Source organism: Gossypium raimondii, chromosome 1 (assembly GCF_025698545.1).
Source record: "Gossypium raimondii isolate GPD5lz chromosome 1, ASM2569854v1, whole genome shotgun sequence".
Taxonomy (NCBI): Eukaryota; Viridiplantae; Streptophyta; class Magnoliopsida; order Malvales; family Malvaceae; genus Gossypium; species Gossypium raimondii.
Window position 1 is genome coordinate 38,594,060 of NC_068565.1, and position 17,768 is coordinate 38,611,827.

At 32.9% G+C, this 17,768-nt stretch overlaps 1 long non-coding RNA gene across 1 annotated transcript; it reads left to right on the plus strand.

Moving 5' to 3' along the window:
• Window positions 1-459: 459 nt before the first annotated feature.
• LOC105785765 (uncharacterized) lies at window positions 460-2,870 on the plus strand. The gene is made up of 5 exons (XR_001131181.2): window positions 460-594; window positions 791-954; window positions 2,244-2,326; window positions 2,402-2,487; window positions 2,591-2,870. It is a non-coding gene; the product is annotated as an uncharacterized LOC105785765 (long non-coding RNA).
• Window positions 2,871-17,768: the final 14,898 nt, after the last annotated feature.

A 17,768-nucleotide genomic window follows, 5' to 3' on the forward strand; every position in this document is an offset into this window, starting at 1 on the left:
GCCTAAAAGAAGAAAAGTACACCTAAACACCTCATTCCAAAAAAAAAACCAGTTTAGAACAAGCCATTTTATAACCCTCTCATTGACTAGAGGGAGGGGCAATTGTTATACATAAACATTGCCCTCTAAATAAGCAACAAAAGTCACCTTGCTAAGAGGACCAGCTCACTAGGCATAAACTCATCACCTCAAATAACAAAAAAAGCTGAGGCCACTTACAAATGATCTTTACTAGTTGACTTCAGAAAGTCACGATCATGTCACATCACATCTCATAACTCTAGGACTAGTTTCTTAAGTTGATCGGATCATGTTACGTCTGGTCGCTCCTTAGTGGGGTTCCAATGACCTTAAAGTCGACTCCACCTAGAAAAATAATCATTCAAGGAGGCATACTTTATCACAAAGTCTCTATACATATGGTTTTCTCTTTGCACAATCGTGTGAACTACTATAGGCTCTTACCCCTTAAGTCTTGCATCGACACAATTCAAGCTCTATTGAGATTCAATTTTAAAGCTCTAATTCAAGTTCTCTTTTTCGAACCTGATCAAAATTATTTGCAAGCACAATTAATGCCTCGCATTGTTGAGTGTGAGATCCTTTTTTCTTATGGCTCTCCTCCATGCATTAACATTTCCTATGGGAATTTAATATTTTCATAATCAGTGTTTTATGTTTCCTCTTACTCAACTTTGTATATTTGTACTCACCAAAGTTAATTGCATATAAAAACACAAATAATTTCATCAGTGTGAATATGAGTAATGGGAGTTTTATTTCTTTGCAGGCAAAATTTTCGGTTCCCTTTTTGCTTTCAAGAAGTTTGAAGTTCCCTGCAAAAACTGATTCGATTTTGAAGCGATATACACATTTTCCTTATCCACACACCAACAACCTACCAATGTCGTCTAGAGATGGATCCCGAAGAGTTTATTTGGAACTTTCTTTAGGGTAAGTTTGAAGCTTATGCATATGTTTCTTCTTGGCTTGCATATACATTCGTTTTAAAAAAAAATCTAACCCAACTGATAAGATTGATTCAATCAAAACCTAATAATCCACTTTGTGCAGTTAAGTATATTAAAGTCTTTCTTGTCCCTAAGTCTGTAACAAGGTAGCTAGTACTGTACCGGTAGGCGTTCCATTTTTGTCTTGGTACTAGTACATATTGGTATTGATATGTTTCTATGTATCATTTCGGGTTTATCATTATTTTTAAATAATTTTCACATACAAAAATTTATGGTCTCATTTTTAGTTTGATAAATTATATATACATTTAAATATTTTAAATATATATTTATAGTATCATTTTTAGTTTTTAATAAATTATATATTATTTTGATAAAAAATAAATTATATATTATATATACTTGCAAATATATCTCAATTACATTCATATAAATATATTTATTTATAAAAAATTATTAATTAGGTTCAACAATTTAATTTAATAGATTTTAATTTTAAATATAAATATAGAAAAATTAAAATGGTTAATATAAATTTTTAAAAATTAATTTAAAATATCAAAATTTTCTACTAACTGGTACAAATCAATATGTATCGGTACAAACCAGTAGTCACCGAAATGGATCGAAACACTCCAAATTGTACCGAAATTTTGACCGAAATGGAACATTCATTATTTGGTACCAGTTTAAGATTGAAATGGTACGTACCGACTGGTGCGACCAGTACCGGTATAGTACCGACTATCATGGTCTGTAAACTGATTCAGTTGGTTTAAATTCAAAATTGACTTTTAAACTATATCACATTTTCACTTAAGTATCTGAATTTTTTTTTATGTACAGTGAGCTCATTTTACCCCAAATCACAATACCGACCAATAAAAATGTGAAACATATCATATTTTTATTAGATAGCATACATTTTTTTGGTAGAATGAAAATAAATTGTTAGTTTAAGTATTACTTTTAATAAAAAATTAAATATTTAAATGTGCCAATTCTATAATTAAACCAAAAAATAAACTGTTGTATATATATTTTATATAATGAAATTAAATTTTAACCACTAAAATTTATATTTAAAATCAAATCATCAAATCAAATATATAATAATTATTGCTTGTATTTAACATTAAAGTTGGTTATAGTTGAACCAATCCAAGGGAATCAAAATATGAAAGTCTAATCGTATTTAAACATTGAGATACATGTACTAGAAAACTTGATGATGCAGAGGTTCTTGAAGTTTTATTTCTATGTTTGCAGCTCCTAAGAGGAGGTTTGGGTTGCAATCCTTAACATTACTGGTCCCATATCCAATTGGTCATTTGCTGACAATAAGCTATCAAGTACGAAAATTGCTTGTTTTTCGTGTGGTGTAGTCTGCTTTTCATAAATCTCATTTGCAAGGATAAATGTTGCAGGTCCGAAAACTGCCGAAGGCGGCCCACCTTCCTACATAAGCCGACTTACCGGAGCCAGTCATGAGAATTGGACCTTTTGGTTGGAGGTATAATTTTATTTCAGTTAAACATAAATATTAATGTAATATTAATATAAACATGATATGGATATAATAATTGTGAATGTATATGATGGGGACGTGCTTGCAGGCTAGCAATTCTGAAGATTTAAGGGTGGATGTGGCTGTGCTTGACCAAATTTTGGTTGCTGAAACAAGGAAGTTGAAGACACTTTTCCCAGCTTGGGCGGATGTGGTTGCTTATTCTAGTTATTTGTCTACCTATTTTTAGTTTTTAGTGGCAAATTTTATTATTTTGTTCAATTTCTGATACTATTTTAATGAATGTATGGATGTCACAATTAGTCGAACAATCAATCCATGTATCTAGTGTAGTGGAGATTACAGATTCATTCACTATCAAGATGAATTACAAGTACATTAAAAAGAAACTTCAATAATTTTTGCTACCAAGAATCTGAATATCATCTTTGTTTATAAGACCATCACGAGAAAGGGAGAGTAACAAAATACAACTCTAAATTAAGTGCTGAAAACCTGAAATTGAATAAAGGGAGCTCAAAAGTATTGTTGACTGTTTTATCACAAATATGTAACTAAATAGAGGCTCTAGCTCTAGAATCTTCTCTATTCAAAAAAATTAAAGTTAGTAAAAACCAACTAAAATCAGCAAGTTCAAACAAGTTAAACCACAGGATAGAATCTCCAACATTAAAATGCAATATGCAGCTAATTATGAAACCTCCAGAACTATATCTATTGCAGAACACGGAAAAGATGCAATTACAATGACTAAAGCCCCATGAATTCTGTCATATTACACAAAGGAAACAAGCATACCCATTCAACCTGTGGATGAAACTCCTCCAGCCTTGACTTCAGAACTGCTTGGGTATCAACTTTTCTTTGATTCAAAGGCTCCCCGTGACCTTCAGTGAAAAATAAGAACAAACTGAGATGGTGCAAGATACTAGAACATGAGACTCTTGCAATAGTTATGAATCTCGAAGTTGAAACAAATATGAATATTCACCTTTTGAAGTGAATAAATTTGTGCCAATGGTTCTTAGGCTTCAAGGTCCCAATTTTATGTCGCCACTATCACGAGGCTATACTTTTTGTCTCGTAATCCATGTGAACTTAGACAACTTCTTAGGTTCAAATTTGTCTAAGTCAGCCTAACTCTCGCAAAATGAGAATTTCACAGAAATTCTCTAATACACTGAAAATATAACGAAAGCAACTCGAAAATAGAAGAGAGCTTGAGACAACAGAATAGCCACAGGGAAGCAAAACATGCCAAGTGTTTGAGTAAATGCTCCCAATATATTTTTTAACTCAAAGAATAAGATACAATGGATGATTACAAATGAGGGGGAGGTCTTGTATTTATAGTTAAGCTCCCCAAATCCAACAGTACAATTAGTTTTACATCGACAGACGAGATTGAAACATATCTACAATTAAGAGATTTACATAATCCCCCAGATTACAAAATCAAATCTTATTAGATTACAAATCTTCTAAGATCACTTTCCCTATTTACCAAGGTAGCCCTAATTTTCCATAAGTGTTTCACTTGGCCACCAAAGCTTCAAGTAGATGGGCTTCGTCACTTGTTTTTCGAATCGGACTAGTTCAAGTGGGTCAAATGAGCCCTATTTAATATGTAAACCTCCATGAGACAGTTTTTGTGAAATGGTCACCGAGCTTTGAACTACGGCCCATGACATTCTCCCCCACCCATTCTTGCAATGCCCTCATTGCGTCTTCGAAATGACACTAGTTTGATTCGCCTTGGAACTTTCTCGACGCCTTGACCCTTTCTTGACAAGTCTCACTATCGAGTAGTCCTGCATTTTGAAACCTTTGCCTCAACTTCCGTTGTTGCCTAACCCAAACCATTTCACTTGTTGGTACATCTCCTTCACAAGAGCAAACCACTCTTACTTCCCCACATTATGACTTGTCTTGATTAGGATCCACTTAATCTGTACAACTTGACTTTAGAACGCTTACATTGAACACTAGGTTAACCTTGAGTATCGTAGCTAACTCTGGTTTATAGGCCCCTTGGCTTACCTTCTTTTGAACGGTAAAAGGGACTTGTGACCTTGCCAAGCCAACAAGTCAAAATTAAAAACACTACCAAAGTGTTTGAGATGTACCTCACTCGTTTCATTTACTCGTCTTAGCTACCTAGTTTGTATCGCCACTATTCCCCTAAAGTCTAATGCACAAGCCACCTCTCTCTTAGGTGATAGCCCTATTAATAACTCAACATGCTTCATATCAGTTTATCATCCCTCTAGCATTTCCAAGGGGGTCTTTGTAGCACTCCTTTGACCTACCGAGTCGATGTTCTTTCCCTCATGAACATCCTCGGCTAGTTGGATTACCGATGATACCTTTGTTCTGCCCTTCATGTCTTGACTCATCAGCATAATGCATTGCTATTATCGAGTATCCAGGATGTAAATACAACCGGAAAGAGGAACAAAAAAAACATTAATTTTGTCAAGGAAATTTAAGCCAAGAACAAAGTCATAATCATCCAAATGAATTACCCTAAAGTCTTTCTTGCCTTTCCATTGATCGATCTGTAGCTCAACTCCTTGTGCTACTCCTACAGTTGGGACCTCTTTGGAATTAATAATCTTGATATTCTTAGTTTACTCGCTCGTTAAGAGACCAAGTTTACCCACGACTTTCTCTAATATGAACCGGTCTAATGTCCCTGTATCGATAAAAGCACTTTTCCTCTAACCTGCGATGTTGATGTCCACATAAATCAACCCTTTTTACTTGAGATCCCTATTCACCTTAGCATATTTAAGCATCATTGATCCAAGCTCCAACACCTTATCCTCAACGGGCTCTGCTCCAAATTCTTTAGTGACTGCGGACAACTTAGATCACTTTGGACAATTGACCTGCCACAATTCGTTGTGGTAAATTAGGTACCTTTCAGCACTTAATGAGATTGTTTTCTAGCCATTTTATTTCATTTTAATACATTTTCTGTTTTAGTAGCTTAGATTTAATTATTATTAAAATAAGCATTTTTACGTATTTTTTAGTGTTTTGACGACCCGTGAGGCCAACTCGGGCCTCAAGAATGACTAACGGGCTACTTGAGTGTGTAGGGTGCCATTTCAGGCCAAAGAATACAAAGGACGACTTCAGTGTTACAACTGATTTATTGATTAAGTAATTCTTTATCTAAAATTGAGTGTTTATTCAAGAGTACTTAGTATACTAGGAAGTGATGACTATAGTAGAATATATAAATAGGTGATCGAGAGGGTATCCTGTTGAGTATAACTTGTGTCAAGTGGTGAGACCGAGAGGGTATTCGTATGCCTAGGTAAGATCGAAAGAGTATCTTAGGTGGTAATCCTTAGTGAAGATGAGACCGAGAGGGTATTCTTAGCTAAGGATGGTAAATCACTCGGTTAAGGGTAATTGGTTGCTTAGTTGATAATTAGGTATTTAATCGATCATAGGTTGAGAGCTTGCATCGTTGACACTAGGATTAGGAAATTCCATTAGGTTATTTTAGGTCAATTAATTTAATTAATATTTTAATTTTGCATCAACACTACTAATTCGTGACTCAATTAGATTAGTAATTATTTTAAATAATTAATTTAATAATAAATTTCTCCAATTTGCAATCCTTTGGGTACGATCCTCAGAATACTTTTCAAGTGTTTCGTTGTAAACAAAACTATATTACAATTTAACCTATATACTTGCAGACACCACTGCTTTATTATATATCTTTTTGCAATAGTATTTTCAGTCCAAACGTTTGCATGTTTGGCGGTAGTCAATAATTTCGCATCCTATGTAGACCACATCATAAGAAACACTTTGCTAATTTCTTCTCATTCCCATTGCCCTTTTTGGCACGATTGAACCAAGACTCATAGGTGCTTTTTCTGGCTTATGATCCCCTTTGATGGTCGAAAAATTAGATCTTTTCGGATAGTTCCTTAACATATGCGGACCGCTACAAAGGAAGCATTTTATCTCGCTCCCCTTCTCTTTCGGGTTGTTGTTGGTTTTCCACTTTCAGTTTCATGGTTTCCTATTGCCATTTCCTTCATTGCCATACTTGTCATGTCCTTCTTCATCTTCCCCACCATTTCCCTTCCCATTGGGCTTGGAAGACTCAAACTTTTCTTTCGTTAGAACAAGTTCAATTAAGGACTCCGCAACCTTCATGGCTTTGGCAAGTTCCTGGACTCCTCAACGATGCAACTCTTGCTTCACCCATGTTTGAACCCATCTATGAAGGATAAAAATGCCTCATTCTCACTCAAATTAGAAATCTTGAGCATGAGTTCACTGAATTCCCACACATATCCCCTAACTATGCCTCGTTGCATAAGCGAACACAAATTTTCTCGAGCCTCATCCTCAGCATACTCTAGGTTAAATTGCGTTTTGAATTCCTGTTGGAACTCCTCCCAAATCCTAATTACAGTTTCACCATGTCTCTCATTCGTGGACCTACAATGCCACCATAACAAAACAACATTAGTTAAATACATAGCAACAATGCTTGCCTTAGTAGCATCATCCATGATGCCTTTGGCACATAAGTATTGCTCCATACACCATAAGAAGTTGTCCACATCACTTGCAGACCTTGACCCATAAACTCTTTCGACTTTGGGACATCTATCTCACGGTTGAGTGTTGTACCTAACACTCATTTACCCACAATGGCTTGACACACAACAAGCTCTCCCTCGTGCTCCTCAATTATAGTGTTCAAAGTCCTCTCCATGGCCATTGTTTCCTCTTTCAAAGCCATCACCATGGCCTTGAGAGCATTGTCCCTCACTGTTAGTTTACCCACAGTGGAATTGAGCCCTTCCACAGGTCTCCATTGGTTTAATCTTATCAACAACTTCTTCCGTCATCATGATCGATGCCTTTGCAACCTTAGCTTAGATACCAACTGTCACGGGGCTAGACCTTTTGTCTCACAATCCGTATGGCCTTAGGTGATTTCTGTTGGAAAAAATTCGGTTCAAAAATGATTTTCTTACACAGTGAAAAATAAAAAATTTGAAAACTAACCCGGTTTGTGATATTTATAGCAATAAACCGTAGACCGAAATCATACCTATGTTTTTGGATAGACGGATCCTTGTTGCTCTCAGCTTTCAACCAAACAATCTTCTCCGCTATTCTTGTACCACAAATTGCTTCGAGGTTAGGCTCAAACAAAATGAATTAAACACATAAACTAGAAATAGTTTTCTTTCTTTTGGGGTGAAAACGAAAATTCTCTCTTCAAAATAGAAACCACCAGAATCGTTATTCCAAAAAATATATATGTAACTCTTAGAGAATAAAAGTCTCTATTTTCAAGCAGAATAATGATATCTAACAGTTGTGTTTATAGCCCTATCGGTGCCATCTATTTATAAAGAGAGAAGGTAGAACCCTTGTTGAATTAGAAAAATTTATTTCAACTAGAAAAATGAAATCTTGGTTCAACTAGGATGTAGGGGGCGACAACCCTGATTAATTATACTAGGGTTTGTCGTCCCTCCTTAATACATAAGGGGCTTTTGGGCCTCTTTTATATCGGGTCCAATTATAAGTACTTTTCGATCTTTTAACTCAATACTCTATAATTTGATCTAACCCAATATTTGTTTTTCTATTTTCCAAAACTAAACTTCAATATATTTCAAATTAAATGATTTTTCAACTCAATTCTAATTTCATTAAAATCATGATAACTTCAGTAAAAGAATCTATGAGAAAATATAATTTATATTTTCGCATTCAATGGTTCACTATGACTAAATGATTTATTTCCATTTTCGAACTTCTTTTATTCGAAAAACATAAATTCATTTTCAAGTCATTTTCATTTTCATTTTTAGTTTCAGTTTCCTTTTAGAGAAAACCACATTCATTTCCAAATGATTCCATTTCTCCATTTTCATTTTGGGAAAAAACCATAATCATTTCCAAATGTTTCCTATTTCTCCATTTCACTATATCTATTCATTTTTGTTCATTTGATTCACTATGCGATTGATTTCTGGTTTCAACGAGTTAGCGGAGGGACCGATTGGACATATGCAATTGAGGCTCAAATGATTTATAATTAAGTTCCAACTTTTCGCCTATTAATTATAAACTCATTTGGTCACGATGTTATTCCACTATAGTATCGTGAATGAGCTCTCCCCAACGATATACCATTATGAAAACAACTTGATTAGTGCTCGTCCAATAACCTTGTCATAAGTGTGTTACTCTCATAGGATATCCTTAATCTCTTTGGGATAATATTCATTCTCCCAATATGATCCTATTTTATATTATGGTAACCATTACATATTCTTTCATGAAAAGTGAATTACTATCAAATAACAATCAAGTTATCCATCACAAAGATGAATGACTCGTGACCACGTTTACTTTTTATCAACCATATAATGCCAATGAGAGGATATCATTTACTCATGTCTCGGGCTATGAATTCTATTGTTGTGAATGATGCTACATGCTATGTAACAACCCATTTTTTAATGGTGTCAAAAATAGTGGTTTCGTGTAACACCCCAAAATTGGACCTAAAAGTTTCGAGGATAATTTATGAATTTTAAATTTAGAGTGCTTGAGAATTTCGTAAGCATGGAAACTGGAAATGTTTCCGACTATAACTTTTTGAAAATCAAGTCAATTTTTGAAAATAAGGTTGAAAAGCCTTTCAATTTAAAGTAAGGACTATTTTGTAAAAGTGTTCAAATTAGGATTAATTATAAAGCAATTATACCAAAGTTTTAAAATACCTTATTTTCCCCCTCCATCTATATTGAAGTCACGTTAACTTCTTCTTTTTCTTTGTTTTGTGTTGCCGTCCCTTGCTCTTCAAAACCTTCTCTCATTCAATTTTGATTCCAAAAATTTATTCCTTTTATTTTTATCATCACCCTATCATAAAACTCTATAGAACTTCAAGAAAAACACCTAAAACACCATAGATTTTGTCATCTCCCAAGCTTGTGGGTTTTTCGAGTTTTCAACCATAAGCTCATTTTTCTTCCATTAAAGGTAACAAATCATTTTTCTATTTTTTAATGTTATCTAGTCTTTTAAATAGAGTTTTAGCTATTAAATTTCATGTTTCAAATAAAAGTAAAAATTAGGTCATTAATGGTGGATTTTGGATTTTGAATAAAATATGGTTTCAAAGTATTTTAATTGATTTTGACATGATTAGAAGGTTTTTAACTTACTTTAAAGTTTCGTGGAAGATTTCCAATGTTTTAATGAATTTTCGTGAAAATTGCCATAAACATGTTGAAAATTATGATATCAGGAATTACGTAGTTTTAATTAGTTTAAAGGTTGAGAATTAGTCGTAGGTTAATAATTAAATGAACAGAATTAATTTTAGGCAAAAATATTAAGTATAGACTGAGATAATTGAAATTCAAGTTTCTATGTCGAAGGTTTCGATTACATGAGAATTTAGCTTAGGCTTGTGTTTTGATTGTTTGAAGTGAACCTTTGGCTAATTGTTGATTGCGTTGTGTGATTTACCTTGTTGAAGTTTTGAAATTGTTAGGACCTTCAACGAGTAAAGATAAAGGTAAGGAAAAAGCTAGTTTAAGCTTTTGGCAATTAGACGAAAGCATGATTGGTGAGTGTTTGGAATTGCTACTTGTAGACACAATTCATAGTGTTATTTAGGAGCTTAAGAATAGCCTAAACCCCTATCCTAGGTTCTGAGTGTAATTTTTCTGTTTCCCTTATTTTATTTTGGCAAATTATGTGATTATGTGAATAATTGTGGATTGATTATTATGATAAGATATTGTGATATAAGACATATGTGATGACTATTGTGAATTATGTTATGTTATAGGCATGATATACATACCAAATAATAATGATAATGATATGCTAATAATGCAAATATGCAGTGGAAGTAAGCGATATTTTGGTAAGAACATATGTGTTGAATTGTTGAATGTGATATTATTATGATAGGTAATATATGAGTGTAACAGCCTATTTTCAGTGGTGTCAGAAACAGTGGTTTTGGGACCATAATTCTAATGAGATAATACATATTTTATTATTTATTTAAAGTCTATGGGATTATATTAGGGTCGTATTAAAGTTTCGTTAGGAAATTTTGAAGTTTACATGGTTAATTAGGTAAAAAGGACTAAATTGTAAAGGTTGCAAAAGTGGGTTTCTAATAGTTAAAAGGATTAAATGGTTATGGAAAGGAAGACTAATGGACTTATATGGTAATTATACCAATTGATTTTATAGTGGATGGCTTTGATGAGTAAATGCATGAAATTTGGTTAGTTTTTAAAGGACAAATTAGTAATTTAGAAAATAACATAAACTAATAAAATAAAACAAAAGTAGCCATCTTCAACCTTTATTTTTTCTTGTTTCAACCGAAAACCATATCAAAGGAGGAGCTAGGTTCGGCCAAGTTATTTTGCTAGTGCATGGTACGTAAAATTGTTCTATTTTTAGTTATTTTTATGCTTTTGAGTTCGTATTAGCTTAATCTAGCTAGCCCGAGGGTTAGTTTGAAAAACTGTTAAAGGTTGAGGGACTTGACATGAATGAATTGGATGTGCTTGTGATGTTAAGTGTTAAATAATCAAGTTTTATTGTTAAATGAACTTGTTTTGTTAAGTGATTTTTTATGAATTTTTGGATTAGGGATTAAATTGTTGATAGTGTAAATTCATGGGTTTGATTGTGAAATTTTGGTAATTATGGGTTGTTCCAAGGTCCCTTGTAGAATTGATTAAAATAGGTTTAGGTTAATATGGTTAAAATTCAAGTTACGAGCTTAAGGACTAAATTGTGAAAAGTTGAAATATTAGGGGCAATTTCATAATTTTACATAAATATGTGTTATTGATTGGATTGAATACTTGAAGTACTTAATTGAATGAAATTGTCTATTTAGATCAAGATAAACAACAACCGGATTTAAATCGAGGAAAGGCGAAAGTTTTGGATTAGTTTCCAACTCTACTTCTACGACTATAGTTATCGAGGTAAGTTCGTATAAACTATAATCGTATTAATGATAGCTAAATTGATTATCTGCTATATTGTGTTAATATAAAAAGACTTGAACATATATATCAATGTTTTGAGTAATTGACAGATAAATAGTCTCGTACATGTCATTAGGGATTTCATGTTTCAGATGCTGGTCTTGAATGTCCTACCAATGGCTGAGATCCTGCCTTTGTTGCAGATTCTCCACATCTTGTGTGAGCAGCATCGTGTAGCTAATATTCTGACCCACATCTCATGTGAGTAGGCCCATTTCATAGCTCATGTGAGCACTATTGAAAAGGAAAAGTTACGATTATATGGAAAGGTATACTATGTGTAAGCATTCCCAAGTATCCAATGAAATTCTACATGGTTCAATGAGTAAGTAAAGGAATGGAATGGTAAGTACAGAATGGGATATTGATTCATGATCTTATGAAAATGTTAATGTAATAAATGATGAGTATATGAAAATCTACTTATGATACAATTGAATTCATATGTATCATGTATGAACTTACTAACTTGTAGTTTGATGGTGCTTGTATAAGATTTTACTAAGCTTATGGTCTTGGTAATGATATTATGCTTATTCTATAAATTATGCTAAAGAAATGGTAAGTTATGTTTTAGTTTATAAGAGCTTACTAAGCAGTAGTTGCTTACATAGTTACTTTTCTTTGTTTCATAGATAATTGGAAGATCGATTGGTTGGAGGCTTATCGAAGATCTATCACACAATTCAGTAGACTTTTTGGTAGTTTTTGAGTTATTTTGGCCAAGGTTATAAATGGCATGTATAGGACCTTTTATAATGATAGTTCTTGAATGTGTTAATGGTCAATTTGGTATGTATTTGCTTTTGATATAAATGTTTTGTTGATGGACTTTAATGCTTTGACAAATTAGGTAATTTTGGCCACTGTTAGGTACTCAGAATATATAATCCTTGTTGGTATGCTTGTGATGATATGTAAATGATTATATGTGATGTTATTTGGTAGTTAAAGGAACTAGGTTTCATGATTGAAATGTGGCTATATTGCTTTGATTTTATCAATGATGTTTTGGTATAAATGTAGTGCCTTTGAATGAAACATTGGTTAGATGAAATAGGATGTTTGAAATGGTATGCTTAGATGTGTTTGAATGATGCTTAAGTCAATTGAATGTGTGCACAAATGGAGTGGTTGAATAGGTATGTTTTGGCCTTGAAATGGCTTGATTTTAGGGTCAAATATTGGAACACATGGGCTGTCACAGGCCGTGTGGCCTGGCTACATGATTGTGTGTCACTTGTAAATTTTTAGTGTAGTAAGTCAGTGTGCCACACGGCCTAGCATACGGCTTGCGACAAGGTCGTGTGTCACAAGTTAGAGAGTTACACAGCCTGTGACACGACCGTGTGACCCAACTCAATGAGTTACATGGTTTGAGACACGGGATGGAACATAACCGTGTGTCCCCTGATTCAATTGTTACACGGCTTGGGCTAAGTCACATGGCCTAGCCACACGGCCGTGTGACCTCTATTTTCAAGTTTTGCAACTCTTTTCCAAATATTCTGATTTGTTTCAAATTAGTCTTGAATTGCTTTTAAACTATTTTTAGGGCCTTGAAGACTCGAGTTAAGGCTTAAATGCATATGTTTGATAAGTTTTTAATGAGATTTATTTATTTAATGTTAAATAATTTTATTAAGATGTTTTAATGTTAAATGTTGTTCTGATTGTTTGGTAATACTGTGTAACCCTAATCCAGTGATAGAGACGGGTTAGGGGTGTTACAATGAGAATACTTGTATGTGATTTATGATGTACTGATTTTAATGCACACATATGTGGTTGGATATGTGATAGCTCAATGAGCATTATTGTGGCACTTAAAGTGCAAATAAATGTGAATCTGATAAGTGTATATTGTGTAAAAGACTACGATATAGATTGGTGAATATGAACAGAGATAATGTGCATTAAATAAATAATTAAGAATGTGTAATTATTGATATTTTGGCCTTTTAATCTCTTGAAACCGTTGGATATATTTCGCATGCCTTTAGATTGTGAGTACTCACCTATATGTATTGTGTTTTTGGGCATTGAGGCCCTGAGGCAGGTTGGAGAGATAAGGGAATGTGAGCTAAGCTCCATTCAATTGGACATGTTTGGTGTGTTGGAGAGTGTTAGCTTTATGCTTCACTTTTTGGGATATGTTCAACTCTATGAGTCAGTTGGTGTATTGGAGATCCATGTATCCAATGTGTGGTGATAGAACCTACTTTTATGTTTCATAGCCTCGAGTGTCAAATTATCATTTAAATGTGATCATATTTATTGTGATAATACGATGTGAGATGGATGCATAAACATGTGAATAATATGTTAAATGAGTTTATTTAAGTTTTATGAAAATGTTAGTATGTTCTCATAGTAAATTGCATATGTAATTGTGGTTTGGGTCATTTTCATTTAACTTGTGAATGCATGTGAATGTATAATCTAGACTTGTGAGTTATTAAAGCATGTATATTTTGTTTAGTCTTGATGAATTATTGTAAAATGAACTATTTGTATATAAGTTGAGTGTAGCTTTGTGTGTGAGTATATGCTAGTTTTTATGATTTAATGAAGCATGAATATGTTATTGTGACCTGGTTAGAATATGGTTGTGAACTTGTTGTAGTATGCTCTTGCTTAACCTTTGATGTTGTGTATACATTGTTGTTACTCCGACATTCATTGAACTTGTTTAAGCTCACCCACTCTCTCTAACCATTGCAAATATTTAGCATTTGCAGTGTGAGCGGTGCGGGGATACCAAAGAAGTGATCCAAGTTAGGCTTTAGTATTTGTGTAGGTGGTATTAATATTATTTTTCTGAACTGTAGGGATAAGACAATATGGTTAGACTTTGATTGATTATTATTGTGGTCCTCATGGTATTTTATGGGTTTAGTTTTCTAGCACTTTTGATGTATGTCATAATTATTTCATTGGTTTGAATATTTGTTATGTTGAAGTGCCATGAACCATATGTATGGTCAATGGACATTGAATAATGTGGTAGAATTGTTGTATGAACTTTGCCATAATGTTTTGGTTATTTTCATAGCTTATTTGTTCTTAGGATTTACAGATATTGTTCTTGCTATATCGTATGATTACTCGGACATGTTTTCAATGATTGAACTGTTATTTTGGTCATTTTGACATTGGTTTAAAGAGGTAAATGATGCATGTTTCCTAGATATTTATTGGAATGATCTAAATGCTTAAATATGTTGTATTTTTTAGGTTTGGATCAGCGGTATTGATATCCGAGTTTTAAAAATGATACCTCCATGATATTTCGATGTGCAGGTAGTCAGTATTGTAATTTGGTATCGATACGATATCATGAGTATTGATACTTTATGAAAGGTACCTATAAATTCTAAGATTTTGATTTTAAGCAAGAAATAGAATGTTGTTTTTGTATCGATTTTCTAAGCAATATCGATACTTTTGATTTAGTATCGATACCTACGTGAATAAGTTTGAATTTTTGTTTGGTGGTCTAAAAGCATGTTTAATTCTCGTTTCAAGTTCGTTTGATGAATGTTGAGCATGTTTTAATGATGACTGGACTATGTTGAGCATGTTTTAATGATGACTGGACTATGTGTGATTTGTAATTATTCAAAAGCTAAATTGGAAAATGTCTGCTTAATAACAAGACCATTTGTAATGCTTATGATGTGTGACAGTGGTGTGACATCCTGATATTCAGGCTCAGTGATCGGGTCGGGTATAGGGTGTTACATTTCAGGACCACAATTCCAATGTGTGAATCTGTAAATATTAATTATTTAATATTTACAAAGTCATTGTGTTATATTAAAATTTGGTCCTAAAATTTTGACGTTTGCATAGTTAACTAAGGAAAAAGAACTAAATCGTAAAAGCTACAAAAGTTAATCGCTATTGATTAATATAGGTTAAATGAACATAGAAACATATTTGAATAGATTTATATGGAAATTTATCCATAATTATTAATAGTGGACGGTTTGCCCATGCATGGATGTATTATTTAGTTGTTAACTAAGGTTAATTTAGTAATTTAATCATTGTTTTAATAAAAGAAAATGTAAACATGCTATCATATTTATCTCTTGACCGAAATTGAAGTATAGAAAGCCATAAAACTCCCTTTTTTGAATGCTTAAGGTTGACCAAGTTTATAATTCATGGACAGTAAGCTTTTTCAATTCCGTTTTTAGTAAATTTTATGTTTTTGAGATCGTTGCAGCTTAATCTATCTAGCCCATAGACTATTTTGAAATACCATCAAAGATTTGAAAACTTTCATTGATGTTCTTGATGTTTTCTTGATGTTTATGTTTGAGTTTAAAGCTTGATGTTGAAATAGGACTATTTTGTAAAATGATTTTGTATAGTTTTTAAGCTTAAGGACTAAATTGAAAATATGTTACATTTGGCATGGTTTTCTTGAAAATTTTTAGAATAAGAGGGCTGATTAGGGATGAAAATAAATTCTACACAATGGGTTTAGGGATTAATTGTGAAAATAAGTTTGTTTCGGTTTTAGGGACTAAATTGAATAAAAATGTAAAAGTTAGGGCAATTATGAAAATTGTCAATAAAGAAGTCATATGCATTAAGTGGATTATTAGAAGGTATTTGTTATTGATAATTGAAATAAAAATTATTTTATAGATCAAGAACCGGTGGATAATCGTAGAAAAGAGAAAATTGATGATTAGTCCCTGACATTGCAATCTTTGCTATTTAGCCCTGGTAAGTTCATACGATATTTTTTTGTGTATTTTGAGAATATTTTATTGAATTATTTATATTGTGGATGTTGTATAAAATTTGAACGTCATAATTAATAAAAGGTGAGAAATAGATTGAAATGGAAACTGCTATACGGTTATATGTATATAGCTCGAATGATTATAGGATAGAATACAATTAGCATGCCAATAGGTTATTTTGCGTGTTGTATGAGATTGACTTGTGAGGAGATTCATGACTTGTTATTATACACTGAATATACTAGAGTCTAGCATTTGTTGCGGATTGCCGAGTTATATTTACAATAATCCATACATATTTCTGGATGGATGTTACCCTACGGGATAAGCAATTAGTGCCCAGACATGTTCTTTGTTGGATTGACTCGGTTGAGCATTCTGGTGTGTCTTGGGTAGATAACTGCATATTCGTATCTGTTTATATTGTAACCTCCCAAAATAGGGCCTAAACAAAATATTGGTTGTGAAACCACAAATCTAAGATAGAAAAGTTTATTGTGATTAATTTTTATGATTTACCGATTGATTGGATGCATATGTTAGAATACCGATAAGAAATTTCAGCGATTGCATGTCTGAATTGAATATTAGGGTTTAATTGCAAAACTGGGTAAACATGAGCTTTAGATGATAAAGGATTTAATTGAAGTGCATAATTGAAGTAGAGGTCCTTAAATGGTAATTACACCATTAGATTTTCATGGATAAAAATGGGCATGCATAGATAAAAATAACTAAAGTTTTAATGAAGGGCATTTTAGTCATTTGGTAATAAAAAGAATTAAAAGGGAAAAAGATGGCAAAATGTGCTCATCTTCTTCCATAGGGCTAAAACTTTAAGGGACACCATAGTTAGGGTTTCTTCACTTTTTCAAGCTCATAGTAAATACATCCAAGCCCCATTTTTAATGTTTTTTTACGTTTTTAGAGTCCTCGTAGCTCGATTTATCTTATTCTACCATTAATTCATGTTAGGGTTCATAATTAGAAAAATACCCATAGGTGAAATGTGTTTATTTTGATGTTTTATGGTAGAATATGAATCTTGAAATTATGTTAAACAACTTTTGCTAGGCGATTTTAAGTGAAAACGAGTAAAATGACATAATCGGTAAAAATACCTAATGTTCATAAGTAAATGTTAGAGTGGGAATTTGATGTTGCCATAGAAGGGAAAGATGATCAGCATGTCATAAAACATAAGAATAAGGGATGAAGTTTAATTTCTGAGCTTTGGGGAAAAAGTGTAAATATCCAAAAGTTTAGAGAAAAAATCATAATTTTGCCAAAGTTCGGGTCAAGGACTATTTTGATGAATGTTAGTATTAAATAAGCTAAACTTGCTATTATAGATCAAGAAGAACGAAATCCGGAGTTAGACCAAGGAAAGAAAAAGGTTGAGGAC